At 34.1% G+C, this 15,143-nt stretch overlaps 2 protein-coding genes across 3 annotated transcripts in view; one reads left to right on the forward strand and one right to left on the reverse strand.

The window, feature by feature from the left end:
- The window catches only part of Rtl3 (retrotransposon Gag like 3), a 37,163-nt gene extending 31,333 nt beyond the window's left edge, over positions 1-5,830 (reverse strand). The window contains exons 1-2 of one of the 2 annotated variants that reach the window (XM_077107008.1): positions 5,741-5,778; positions 5,120-5,194 (exon numbers count right to left, since the gene is read on the reverse strand). The gene's annotated coding sequence lies outside the window, so the exon portion shown is untranslated. Of the gene's footprint in view, positions 1-5,119; positions 5,195-5,740 lie in introns of both variants that reach the window. The other variant, XM_077107010.1, reaches the window with a different exon arrangement.
- Positions 1-15,143, forward strand: part of Lpar4 (lysophosphatidic acid receptor 4) — an 87,973-nt gene that overhangs the window by 14,260 nt on the left and 58,570 nt on the right. The gene's annotated exons all lie outside the window — the stretch shown is intronic.

A 15,143-nucleotide genomic window follows, 5' to 3' on the forward strand; every position in this document is an offset into this window, starting at 1 on the left:
AAACTTGGTTTAATTCTACACTTGGCACACAGTACATGTTCAGTAAATTTTTGCTGAATGATTTCATGTGTCATGAACAAAATAAATTTTAAGTTTTATTTTGCCATTTCCTACTAAACAGAGAAAGTATTTAAAATTCTCACACTTGCTCTGATCAGAGCTAGGCTTATACGAAGTAATCCTTCCACTCCGCAGAATATAATTAAAAATCATTCCACATTCTTTCATTAAATATACTTCAGAAAATCTTTGAACAGGGCCTCAAAAATATAAAATTAAAATGTTTAATTTGACCTTTCTCCCTTTTCCATCCGTAATAAGATGTGTAAAGAACAGCAGATCTAAATTTGACTTGTTATATTTCCCTTTTCTGTAGTGATTCAGGTGAAATGTGAAAATCGTTCCATAATAGTAGATTTCCATCAATTATTTTATTCTTCATCAGTGCAGACAACCATACCAATACCCTGCTCTAGTATATCCCTCTTGAGATTTTTCTTTGTAAAAAAGATTCTGTTTAAATTTCTCTGTGTTTGGAGGGTTATTCAGAAAATGTATGAACATGAGTTCCAACTTGTTTTGCTTACAGAATGAATAAAGACACATGGCCAGCTAAGATAATATTAATCTCAGGTCATAATATGGTATGATCAAAGACAAATTTCTGTAGACTGAACATTTGAGGAAAATGCATGTCTTCCTATATTTGTTTTCTTGTTTTCCTCTGCAAATTGATGCATACTTGTGTACTTTAGAGACAGAAACAAGAAAATGCAATTGCCATTGATTATAAGGTTTGTAACAGTGAAATTCAGGTCTGGATTATTTCATACTCCCCATTAACTGGCACTGGGTTTCTCCTTGAAGGCATTGATGACTAATTTGTGAATAAACAAATGCATTTACAATGTAATGTTATAACAGGAATGAGTCTCAGCCCTAGTAGAGTAAAGGAAAGGGAAAATGAAGTAGAGTGAAAATGAAGAAAAAGAACTTAGAGAGGAGAATAGGGAGTGCTGACATCAAATTTGGCTGACTTCCATAATGTAGCAGTGGGCTTGCCCTGGCTGGAGTAATTGCAGTGCTGTCGCATGTGAGCATCTGAGCAGAAAAGCAGGCAGCAATGAAGTCAAAGATCTAATGAAATATGTACTCTGAACAAAACCAAACTTTTAGGTCTAATTTAAAAGCCACAGCCTTTCTAACATCCCTTTGCAGTATATTACTGTGAATCTGAAGTGGTTCTTTGCTTGGTTCTGTTTCCAAAATAGCCCAGCAATGATTGCCCTTGTTATAACACTTCAACAATTTTCCCCCTTCTCATTTCCTCTCATCTTAAGTCACTTTAATTCTAAGCAGGATTTAAGACTCCAATTTTCATGTGTCACAACAAACACTGAAAATTCTTTTCTTTCTGGCTTATGGAAAATTGTTGACTTGGACAACACTAATGCCTTCCAGCTGTAGTAACTATTCATGTGCTAAACTAAGGATGTTGATACAAATGAGGCTAGGGTATCCTTCCTGAAAAACTGCTGGCCTGGATTTTGGGGAACAAGTAAGTGACCTGGCAGTTAACCTGAATTTTTTTCTTTTTTCCACATATAGACCCATCTTTTCTTTTGCTAAAAGAAAGAAAAAGGATAGAATAATGTAGAAAACACACTCCCCTGAAATACTTACAATCTGGTTACACATCTTGCCCTCACTTCACTCTCTTTTTATAGCTATGGATTTATTTCCTTTCCTCTTGGGTTTTGGGGCAGCTGTAGGTGAGACTTTGTACCTTTTCTATAAAGACAATTGACCTAGCATATGTCTGAATCTTTCTCAACATCCTTCATTAGCCTCATATTATTTTATTCCTTGCCAAAACTTTCTGCTTTAACAAAGATTGATGTTCATGGCTGAACTGTAATGCACTGGGTTCTATCTCTTCACTTTTTCCAGCATGGGCTATTGGCCAACTTGTAAAAACAGCACAGTTGGGGCTCAGTCCAGCCTTTACTTTCAGGTTCCCGGTGATCTCATACTCTCCACATTCTCTTGTTCTACTATCAAGATGGACTTTCTGTAAAGAATCTAATAAGTGGATGTGCAGAAAGACGTAACTAAGGGGGAAATTTTGTTGGGTTATCTCTCATAGATTTGATTTACATTTTCTCAGAAATTCAAGCTTTAAGCCACTAGATGACTTGCTAATGATACAGTTTCTATTTGGGAAAGTTTATCCCCTCTATAGGCATCCGTAGTATGCTTAGTCTGTGTACACAAAAGACTGTTTCCAATTGATGTATACTCTATTCCTTTCATTTTTGTTTAACTTTATTTATGATTTTTAGTCCCAAGTTGTTTGGCTTTGTTTGTTGAGCTTTTCTCAATGTGTCTGTTTCAGGAAGTACAGGAGAGGTCTTTATTTGGATGAGCACGGAGAAGAAACTCTGCAGTAAGATTGCCTGGGTTGGAATCTTAGTTCCACCATTTGCTTACTGTATGAATTTGGACACATGATTCAGCCTCTCCATATCTGATTTTATTCATCTGTAACATAGTTATAATAATAATCTCTACTGCATAGGTTGTTAGGAGAATTAAGTAAGAACATATATAAAATGCTTACAAAAGTGTTTGAATAGTATACATTATCTTAGTGATAGCAATTATTTTTACTATGTTCCAACTTTCCATTTTCTCTTGTGAAAGTTGGTGTTCAGAGAGAAATTGGGGTAGTGTTAAAAATAAAATGCCTTAGTAAAACAACTGTGTGTGTGTGTGTGTGTGTGTGTGTGTACTTTCCTTCACGCTATGCTTCCCAGAAAACATCCAAGAAGGTTATATGGCAGTGTTAACCTGCTTAGAGTAGCTGTTGTATACGTAGGGTTTTGGGACTCATGTCCCAACAGGGTGCTGGTATGTCATTTATAACACAGGTGTTGGTAAATGCTAGTTAAATTTCTTAAATCTGAAGGGATATTTAATCTATGAGGTGACAGACCTAACTTCTCACTCCATTTCTATGTCAGTGGACAGAATGTCTACTTAAACAAGGGGTAATTTCTTTGTTGGCAAAAATGGAACCATCACTAAAAGCTGGAAACCAGCAGCTGGAAAATCTGTACATGGAAAAACAAATGACCGTGGGCAACAGAAATTAGTTACCTTGGCAGATACCAGACATGTCCCATACACATTCAAGACATACTTAATGTGAAACTCCAGCTAGTCCTAAGCAAAGCCATATGTTCATTATGAAAGACAAGGAAAGTTAAACAACATTTTGAAAGTTAGGACTGTTGCTTGTAATCAAGAATGGATATCAAATGTTTCCTGAATATGAATAACAGTTGAATGAAATGATATGTGATATACACAGAAATGATAAACAGAGAAAAGTGAAGAAAATCAGACACTTTGCATTTTTAAACATACTTATATGTATTTATCACTAAAGCATCAAAAAGAGGCCCTGAAAAATCAAGTTTAGTTTAATTCACTACAAAATATATTATGTGAAGACAATTCTTATATTCTCTGCAATTTATAATAGTCTATTTACATTATTTTTGAAACAACTAAACAAGATTTGAAATAAAATTGGTCACAATTGTAATTTAATTCAGACATTAAAAACTTATGACATAAAAGAGCATGTGGAGAAATATTAGGAAATCTATCAAATTGCCAAACCATCAAAATGTTACTTTCCATTATAAAAACATCTTAATAAAACAAAAACAATGAAAAACTCAAACATCAAACTTGAGATTTTGTTTTATGATTTCTCTGAGTCTCCCATTGTTAAAAATTAAAGTTTCTTCCAGGAAAATGGAGGAAATATATTTTTACCTATTCCTTTTAAGCTAAAGGTGCTGCACATAATATATAAAGCAAATATAAGTAGACTGTGAAAGGTAGAGAGAAGTCAACAGACCAGCTAGGGACCTCAGAGCTTTAGAAAGGACATGGCGGTGAGTGCCTTTTCTTCTTCTGGACTCATGAATCCCAGAGTTGAAGAAACAAGTGACTTGGGAATGCTAATAGGCACTGAAAAAAATCAGCCCCAACAAAAGCCTTCCTTACATTCTGGTTATTCATCAAAAGCCAAAGCACTGGCAAAGAGGCATTTTATTTAGCAACACAGAAAATTTTGAGAAAAGAATCCTCCTACTCTCAACACTCACTACAGAAAAAATGTCTATGGTTTCACCCATATATGTAAGGTTGAAAGAGATACCCAGATTTACCCACTTGTGATCTTATAATGAGATTACCCAACCCTTTTAGTGTCAGAGAAGACCAAGTAGGGAACGAACACTTTCATCCCTACTGGTCAGCAAGAAGTTTTTCCCTCTCTAGTGCAAATGGAGACTACATGGGAAGCCTGAACTTCCACCCGACCTGGCAGCACAAAGTATTTCTCAACCTTTATGCTATTGTATTGTTAGATGAGGTCTAGTGGAGACTCGGGACTTTCACTATTACCCAGCAGTGAAAAGATCACCTCCACTGTGCCATCAGTGGAGACTACCTGCAAAGCTAGTACTCCCAGTTCTCTGCTAGCAGTTAAGAGGAAACACTTCTCCCTGAAAACATCAGTTGGCAATAGAGACCCAATAAGGAACCAAAATCTCATAAAAATATTAAAAAATTCAGTTCTCAACCACCAAGAACCAGTAAGATTTTAAAGTGAAGAAATACAATCAGTAGATGTCAGATTTAAATAACAGAGATGTTAAAATCATCTGACAATGAATTTGAAACTGTTATGACAAAAATGCTTTATGAACAATTATGAGCAATAGAAACAAATTAAAATAGTCTCAGAAAATAAATAGAAAGCATTAAGAATGATAAATAAAAAATTTAGAACTGACAGATATAAGTGAAATAACTTTAGGGGAATGAGCTTAAAGATAAAATGGAGATCTTAGAGGAAAGAATTATGGAGAGGACAGATGCAACAGAAATGGTCCAAGATGAACAACAAGGATAAAACAGGGAAAAAAAAAAAGAAGAACTCAGGGACATGTAGAAAGATAACAATATATTTAACATTGGTATCATTGAAGTCACAGAGGGAGAGGAGAGAAAAGGATAGGGCTGAAAGAGTGGCACATACCTGTAATCCCAGTGGCTCGGGAGGCTGAGGCAGGAGGATCGCAGGTTCAAAGCCTGCCTCAGCAACAGCAAGGTACTAGACAAAACAGTGAGACCCAGTCTCTAAATAAAATACGAAATAGGGCTGGGGATGTGGCTCAGTGGTCAAGTGCTCCTGAGTTCAATCCCTGGGGTGTGTGTGAAAACTTCCCATGTTTAAAGAAAGACATAAGCTCACATATTGAGGAAGTCAAGCAAATTCCAAATAGTAGAACCCAAAGAAAACCAAATCAAGACATATCATAATTAAACTTCTGAAGACTAAAGACAAAGAATATATCTTTAAAAAAGCCAGAGAATAAAATAATATTTTTCCATATAGGGGGAAAAGTGTTCAAAATATTATTAATTTCTTATCAGAAACCATTCAATTCAGAAGGCAGTGGCACAAAATTTTTCAGGTGCTGAAGGAAAAAAATTGTCAACCCAGAATTCTATGGTCAGCTAAAAATATTATTCAGGAATGAAGGGGAAATCAAGACACATTCAGAGAAAGGAAAACTAAGCAAATTTGTCACTACTAATTTAAAAGAATGACTAAAGGAAGTTCTCTAAGCAGAAAGAAAATCATAAAAGAAGCAACCTTGGAGTTCTCTCTGCTTCCTAGTTGTTATGTCCTGAGCTGCTTTCCTCCACCTTGCCTTTCTGCCATGAGGTTTTTCCTCATCTCAGGCCCAGAGCTATGTATAGAATTGGCCAGCTATGAACTGACACCTCTGAAATCATGAGCACCAAATAAACTTTTCCTGGAGGAAGGGGCGGGGAGAGGAAGAGGAGGGTGAGGGGTGAGGGAGGCAACACCCTTGGAATATTAGGAAGGAAACAGAACAGGGTAAACAAAAATATGAGTGATATAACAGGTTTTCCTTCTTTTCTTGAATTTTATAATGCTTTATCATTAAAAGTAGCCCTGTCTGATGTAGTTTTAATTTTATCTGGTATGGTGCTAAATGTATGTTGAGAAAGTATTTGAGACAATTATATTACAAAAGGGAGGGTAAAGGAACAAAAAGAAAGATATGGCTTGTATACTTCACTTGAAGAGGTGTAATGATGACAAAAACAGACTGTGTTGTTGTGCACATATAAGATCTAAAGCAACAACTCAAATAAATATAAGAGATATCACAAAGTGAATCAAAATGATATGTAAAAAAATGTTCAAGAATCCCAAAGGAAGTCATTAAAAATAAATTAGAGAACTGAAAACAGAGACACAAAGAAAACCAAAAAAATAAATGACAGTCTTAGGTCATAACATATCAATATTACTTTCAATGTAAATCAGGTGAATATACCAATTTGAAGATAAATACTGGCAAAGTTGATTTTTAAAATGACCCAACTATATGTTATTTACTAGAAACTCATTTCAAGAATAATAATATAATCAGATCAAAAGCATCAGTATTGAAGAAAGTTATAGCATACAAACATTAATAAAAAGAAGCAACAATGGTTATGTTAAAATCTGAAAAAGTGTACTTTTGGACAAAAAATTGCCAGTGACAGAGAGGGACATTATATAATGATAAAATAGTTAATCAATCTAGAGAATGTAACAATCCTAAATGGGTATACACCAAACAACAGGTCTGCAACATACATGAAGGAAAAACTGGTATAACTGAAAGGATAAATAGATATAGCCACAATTACATTTGGGGACAATTGCTTCTCAATGACTGATAGAACAACCTTGACTCGATAGAAAATTGTCATGGATATGGAATAATTCTAACAAAGTCATCACTTAACACTCCTAATCAATATTTATAGAAATGCTTCACCCAATTAACAACAGAATTTTTTTTTTTAAGTAGCCACAAATCACATAACAAGGCAGACCATATCCTGGGGCATCAAACAAAGCTTAAATTTTCTAAAAGAATGAATCATAAACAGTGTGTTATTCAAACATAATGGAATCAAGTTAGTAGTTATTTATAGGAAGTGAATAGAAAAAAAGTTCAATCATCGCAAACTAAACTTTTCTGAATAACTAATGTTTCAAATAGGATCTCAAGGGCAATAAAGAAATACATTTAACTCAATGAAAACATAGATAAAGCATACGAAAATTTGTGGAACATGTTAACAAAAAAGAAAGATTTAAATCAATAATCTACCTTGAGAAAGTATATAAAAATACAAAATAAACCCAAAGAAAGCAGAATGCAGGACACACTAGAGATAAGAACAGAAATCAATGAAATTGAAAACAGAAAAATTAATGGAACAAAATTTGGATCTCTGAAAAGATCAATAAATTGGCAAACTTTTAGCAAGACTTACAAGGAAATGATGATAGAAGGGACAAATATCTAAAATCAGGTATGAAATACAATATATCACTATAGGGCCTTCAGATAACAGATGAGTAATATGGCAATACCATGGACAATTCTACATTAATAAAAAGAATTGATTTCTCAAGATATACAAAAGTACCACAACTCTCCTAATGTGAAGTAGATTATTTAAATATCCTATAACTCTTAAGGAAATTAAAATTGCAATTTAAAGCTCCCAAAAAAGGAAAAATTAACATCAGTTATACACAATCTCATGAGGATAATATTACCCTGATAACCAAAATAGAAAAAAGATATAACCAAACAAATGAAACTAACAAAAGTACAGAAAAATATTCCTCATGAATATAGATACAAAATGCTCAAAAATTATTAGCAAATAGAATTTACCTATACATGAAAAGAGTTATGTATCATGTCCAAGTGTGTTTTGTCCCAAAGATGAGAAAGTTGATTCAGTATTTGAAAATCCATTACTACAATCAACCATATTAAAATGTTAAAAAAGAAAAATCACAAGAATATATCAATTAATGACAAAAAAATCATTTGACAAAATACAATGCCCATTCATGATAAAAACTCTCAGAAAAGTAGGAATACAGGACAACTTCCTCAACATGGTAAAGTGTCTCTAAAATATCTGTGGTTAATGATATATTTTTTCCTTTATCTACCATTTATTTATTTATTTGTTTTCACAGAGCTACATCCGCAGCCCTATGTTGTATTTTATTTAGAGACAAGGTCTCACTGAATTACTTAACACCTCACTTTTGCTGAGGCTGCCTTTGAACTCATGATTCTCCTGCCTCAGCATGCCAAACTGCTTGGATCACAGGTGTGCGCCACCGGGCCTGGCTTATTTTATTTTTTAAATATACTTTTTAGTTGTAGTTGTTGATGTACCTTTATTTATTTATTTATTTATATGCCATGCTGAGAATCAAACTTACTGTACACATGCTAGGCAAGCTCTCTACCACTGAGCTACAACCCAAGCTCTGGTTAATAATATATTTAATGGTGAAAGACTAAATGCTTTCTGCCATAAGATCAAGAACAAGGTAAAGATGTCCTACCTCATCAGTCTTACTCAAAATAATCCTGGGATTTCTAGGCAATGCAATAACTAATACATTAATTCAGCAAGTTCACAGGATATAATGTCAATATAAAACTTATTTATGTTTCTATATAGAACTAGTGAACATGTGGAATCAGATAATTATAATATAATACAACTTTCATACCTAGTTTCTGAAACTAACAAAATTTGTACTGGATTTGTATATTGAAAACTATAAAACTTTGATGAATGATATCAAAAAATGTCTAAAGAAATGGAGAGATACACTATGTTCATAGATTAAAAAAAATTAACTTGGTAAAGATGTAAATTCTCTTCAAATTCATCTACAGGTTTAACTCAATGCCTATGAAACTTCCCAGAAAGGTTTATATAGACACTGATAAGACTGTTCTAAAATGGAAGGACTAAAGTAAAACAGCTAACCTAATTTTGTAAAAAAAAAAAAAAAAAAAAAAGTGTGTTGTTAAAGAAACAGTCCACCTGATTTTAAGAATTAGTATGAAGCTACAGTACTCAAGGCTTTGTATTATTGACAGAGATAGAGACATAAATAAATGGAACAGAAAAGAGATCCTTAAACTATACTGCAGAGCAATAGTAACAAAAACAGCATGGTATTGGCACCAAAACAGACTGGTAGACCAATGGTACAGAATACAGGACATAGAGACTAACCCACAAAATTAAAATTATCTTATATTAGATAAAGGTGCCAAACACATACATTGGAGACAAGATAGCCTCTTCAACAAATGGTGCCAGGAAAACTGGAAATCCATATGCAACAAAATGAAATTAAACCCCTATCTCTCACCATGCACAAAACTCAACTCAAAATGGATCAAGGACCTAGGAATAAAAACCAGAGACCCTGCATCTAATAGAAGAAAAAGTAGGCCCTCATCTTCATCATGCAGGACTAGGCCCCAACTTCCTTAATAAGACTCCTTTAGCACAAGAATTAAAATCAAGAATCAATAAATGGGATAGACTCAAACTAAAAAGTTTCTTCTCAGCAAAAGAAACAATCTGTGAGGTGAATAGAGAGCCTACATTTTGGGAAAAAAAATGTTTACCCCTCACACATCAGACAGAGCACTAATCTCTAAGGTATATAAAGAACTCAAAAGTTAAACACCAAAAAATAAAAATAAATAAATAAATAAATAAATAAATGGGCCAAGAACCTGAAGAGACACTTCTCAGATGATTGATGTACAATCAATCAACAAATATATGAAAAAATGTTCATCATCACTACCAATTAGAGAAATGCAAATCAAAATCACTCTAAGATATCATCTCACTCCAGTCAGAATGGCAGCTATTATGAAGACAAACAACAATAAGTGTTGGAGAGGATGTGGGGAAAAAGGTACATTCATGCACTGCTGGTGGGACTGCCGATTGGTGCAGCCAATATGGAAAGCAGTATGGAGATTCCTTGGATAATTGGGAAAGGAACCACCATTTGATCCAGCTATCCCTCTCCTCAGTCTATACCCAAAGGACTTAAAGACAACATACTATAGGGACATAGCCACATCAATGTTTATAGCAGCACAATTCACTATAGCTAAACAGTGAAACTAACCTAGATGCCCTTCAATATATGAATGGATTAAAAAAGTGGCATATATATACAATGGAATATTACTCAGCAATAAAAGAGCATAAAATCATAGCATTTGCAGGTAAATGGATGGAGTTAGAGAAGATAATGGTAAGTGAAGTTAGCCAATCCCAAATAACCAAATGACAAATGTTTTCTTTGATAAAAGGAGGCTGACTCAAAGTGGGATAGAAAATGGGAGCATGGGAGGAATAGACGAACTCTAGATAGGCTAGAGGGGTGGGAGAGAAAGGGAGGGAACATGGGGTTAGAAATGATGGTGGAATGTGATGACCATTATTATCCAAAGTACATGTATGAAAATACGAATTGATGTGAATATGCCATATATACAACTAGAGATATGAAAAATTGTGCTCTATATGTGTAATAAGAATTGTAATGCATTCCATTGTCACATATAAATAAAAAAAGAAAAAGAAAAGAGATCCCAGAAATAGACTGCACAAATAGACCAAACTGATTTTTTAAGAAATAATCTTATATTAAGCTATAATTCACATACCATGCAATTCATCCCTTTAATTATGCATTGTGTTTCTTTAGTATATTCCCCAATTTGTGCAACCATCAGCATTAAATCCAGAATATTATAATATCCCTGAAATGAAACTTCATACTCATTATTAGTCATTCCCCATTCTTCTCAAACTCCTAGCCACAGGCAACTCCTTACCTAGTTTGGATTTTCCTGTTCTGGACATTTCATGTAAGTGGAATTACCCAATATGTGGCATTTTGCATCTGACATTTTTAGCTTAGCATAATGTGATCAAGGTTTATCCTTATGGTATAGATCAATACTTATTCCCATTTATGAGGGAGATAACTAATTCAATATAGGGAAGATAGCATTTCTCAACAAATAGTTTTTTAGCACTATGATATGCCATAAAACATCATCCATAAATCAAAAAACATGTAAATTGAGCTTCATCACATTGAAAATTTTGCCTGATGAAAGATTTTGTTAGAAGGTGAAAAGATGGAATAAAAACCAAACTCAGCAAAGTTTCAAGGTACAAAATCAACATTCAAAAATATTAGCACTGTTATATGTCAAGAGTGAATAATCTCACATAGAAGTCAGATAGCAATCCCTTATAAAATAGCTACTGAAAAAATACCTAGAAACACATTTAAGAAAAGAGGTAAAAGATATCTACAATGAATATCATAATATAGTGGTGATGGCAATTGAAGAGGACACACAGAAACAGAATGGTAACCTGCATTCATGTATTGGAAGAATCAATATTATAAAATGTCAATACTACCCAAAACAATCTATAGATTTGGTGTAATCCCTATTAAAATGCCAATGACCTTCTTCATAGTCTTAAGATGAAAAATCCTAAAATTTGTATGGAGCCACAAAAATCCCTGTATAGCCAAATCAATCTTCAACAAAAGAACAAAGGGTTTTTATACTATCTGACTTCAAAATACACTAGAGCTGGGGATATAGCTCAGTTGGTAGAATGCTTGCCTTGCATGCACAAGGCCCTGGGCTCAATCCCCAGTACCACACAAACACACACAAAATACACTAGAAAACTGTAGTAATCAAAGCAGTATTGACATGAAAACACATACATAGACCAGTGGAACAAACTAGACGGCCTAGACTTAGGCACTCAACAACTCAGAAAGACCTCAACTATAAAGAAAATATAAAAAAAAAAGTGTTGAGGATATGACTCAGTGGTTAAGCACCTCTGGGTACCATAAACAAACAAACAAACATACAAAAAAACTATAATGAGATATCACCTCACTCCAGTAAGAATAAAGAAAATGTGGTAAATTTGCACAATGAAATATTATTTAACCATAACAAGATCCATTCATTTGTATCATCATGAATTAAAGCAGAGAGAATTATGTTAAGTGAAGTAAACTGGCACAGAAAGACAAGTAGCACATGATCTCACTCATATGTGGAACCCAAGAAGGTTGATCTCATAGAAGCAGGGAATGGAATGGTCATTACCAGAGATGATTACATGGCACCATATGTACAATTGTTGTTTTTATATATCAATTAAAACAAATTTAATTAATTTAACTAACACATTAACAGCAAAAATTCAATACCTAATAAGCACTATCTTAAAGCTTGAAGGAAGTTTGAGATGATGGCACTAACCATGAAAAATATGGCACTTATTCACATGCCTATTATTTGGTTTAGTTAAACAAGCAACCCTTTGTATGAGTCAGGAAAAATGAGGCACTAAAAATTTGTAAAAGGTTTTACTAAGGTTAGGAAATGAAACTAAGTTCACAACTAAAATGTGTGCTCTGTAAAAGTTCAACATCTATGGGTATAATCAGTTAATTATGCTATGTGCATATATGAATAAACCACAGTGAATCCCATATTTATGTATATCTATAAAGCACCAATTAAAAAATAAATAAATAAATAGAAAGACTAGTAGAGGAAGAGAATAAGGGGTAGGGGTAAGACAGGTAGAGAAAGATGAAATGCTGGGAACTGAAATGAACCAAGTTATATTTCATGTATGAATGATTATGTCAGAATTATCACCACTATTATGTATAAATAGAATGCACTAATAAAAACATTAAAATACTTTTCAGAAAATGTTACATTAACTTTATTTCCTACTTGCTCCATACATTCTGAAGCTGAGAGCCACGACCGAGTCTGTATGGCCCCTGGCATTTTGCCAACAGTATTGATTGTCAGGCGAGGCATTATTATCCGCCTCTGCCGCTACTTTTGAGTTCTCGCACTATTTTGGAGTTCTCGTGGGGATTTCCGGGGATTCCTGGAGAGTTCCCATTGGTTGGGGAAGTGCAGGAGGAGGGATTTCCGGGAGAGATATTTCTGGCTGGGGGTTCCTGGACGAGCCATGTGGCATTCAGGAGAATTCCCCAGGAGCGTGTGTGAGGTTTTTTCTTGCAGTTCAAAAATAAAGCTTGTTCCTGCTTCAGTGGCTTGTGATTTGTGCCCAGCCAGACTGCGGCATTCTGACTTGAACTAATCTCTTGAAAGCATAGACTTTCTAAAAGCCACTTACTACCTGTGTTCTCTAACCGGCTACACAAGACTAGCCAAAGCCTTCATAGTTTTCCAGTACCTGAGTAGTATAGATATCAATCAATGTAGCTCTGTAAGCCTCTAGACTAGTACACTTAAGTTGCAACCCCTATCAGATCTCCTCTCACCTGTGGGAGCTCTCTTTTCCTCTCAATTAAATGAATCCCACTCCTTTTACTCCCCCCCCAAAAACTAGCCAATTTGTGTACAAAAAAGAATACCACATATTGCTGTACTATATGAAATCATTCCCTTGCTAAATTTCAAAAAAAATCTCAAAAATGGTGATCTGAAAATAAATGTATATCACCTCTTTATTGATAGCCTCAATTTTTTTTCTAAAACTGGAAGGAGCACCTAGGTTCCTGAATAGCTCAAGCATTTATGTAGAATTATTAAATTAAGGGAATTATTTTAAGTATCATTTTTAGAAAAACTTTAAAATATATAAATGTATAACCTAAGCATGTGGAAATTTTTTCACATTGTACCAACTAAGGTTATAACTTTTTAAGTGATTTTGTATCTTGAATACTAGCTTTGTATCAAGCAACTAGTATTCCAAATCTACAGCACAATCTATAGTAATACAAGCTGTATAATTATCATTATTTCCAAAATTTCCATACCATTCCATCCCCTTGAATTTTAAATCTTCCATACAGATGAAAGCAGTCCTTCTGAAAGACACATAGCACATTATGCTCCTACATATATTGCATCACAATCAAATGTTGTATTATTGATAAGAAGCTCTTCATTTGTGGGAATGTTTATTTACATGAAATATAAAAAATTATTGATAGTGAAGCTACTTGACTGTGTTTCTTTTACATAAGATTCCTTGAGAAATTTTATTATAGGTGGGCTGGTACTATCTTTCATAAGTGATTCATATATGAGAACAACATTTTCATGATTAAAATAATTGACAATATCCCAATTTCATTTTGAAACACCAAATTTTCATTTTTTAAAAATTTTAAAGATTTTTATTTGTTCTTTTTAGTTAATATATGACAGTCAAATGTATTTTGACATATCATACATCCATGGAGTATAACTTCCCATTTTTTTTAGTTGTAGTTGGACACATACTTTTATTTTATTTATTTTTATGTGGTGCTAAGGATAGAACCCAGGGCCTTGCATGTGCTAGGTGTGTGCTCTTACTGCTGAGCCACAACCCCAGCCCTAATTTCCAATTTTTGTGGTTGTACATGATGTGAAGTTACACTGATCAGGTATTCATATATGAACATAGGAGCATTATGATTGATTCATTGTATGGTATTTCCCATTCTCATCCCCTTCCCTTCCCCATGCCACCCTGTCCAATCCTGGTAAACCTCCACTCCTACTACCCCCCACCCCTGCATTGTGAGCAAGCATGCACACATCAGAGAGAACATTCAGCCCTTTATTTTGGGGGGATTGACTTATTTCACTGAGCATGACAGTCTCCAGTTCCATCCATTTATTGGCAAATGCCATAATTTCATTCTTCTTTGTTGCTGACTGTATATGTACCACATTTTCTTTATCCATTTATCTGTTGAAGGGCACCTAGGTTGGTTCCATAGCTTAGCTATTCTGAATTGAGTTGCTGTAAACATTGATGTGTGCCACTGTAGTATGTTGATTGATTTTAACTCCTTGAATATAAACTGAGGAGTGGTAAAACCAGGTTCTATTTCTAGTTTTTTAAGGAATCTCTGTACTGCTTTCCACGATGGTTGTACCAATTTGTTGTCTTACCAGCAATGTATGAGTGTACCTTTTCCCCCACATCCTCACCAACATTTATTGTTACTTGTATTTGTTTTTAAAAAATATTTTTTAGTTGTAGATGGATACAATCTATTTATTTATTTA

This window comes from Callospermophilus lateralis, chromosome X (assembly GCF_048772815.1).
Source record: "Callospermophilus lateralis isolate mCalLat2 chromosome X, mCalLat2.hap1, whole genome shotgun sequence".
Classification (NCBI taxonomy): domain Eukaryota; kingdom Metazoa; phylum Chordata; class Mammalia; order Rodentia; family Sciuridae; genus Callospermophilus; species Callospermophilus lateralis.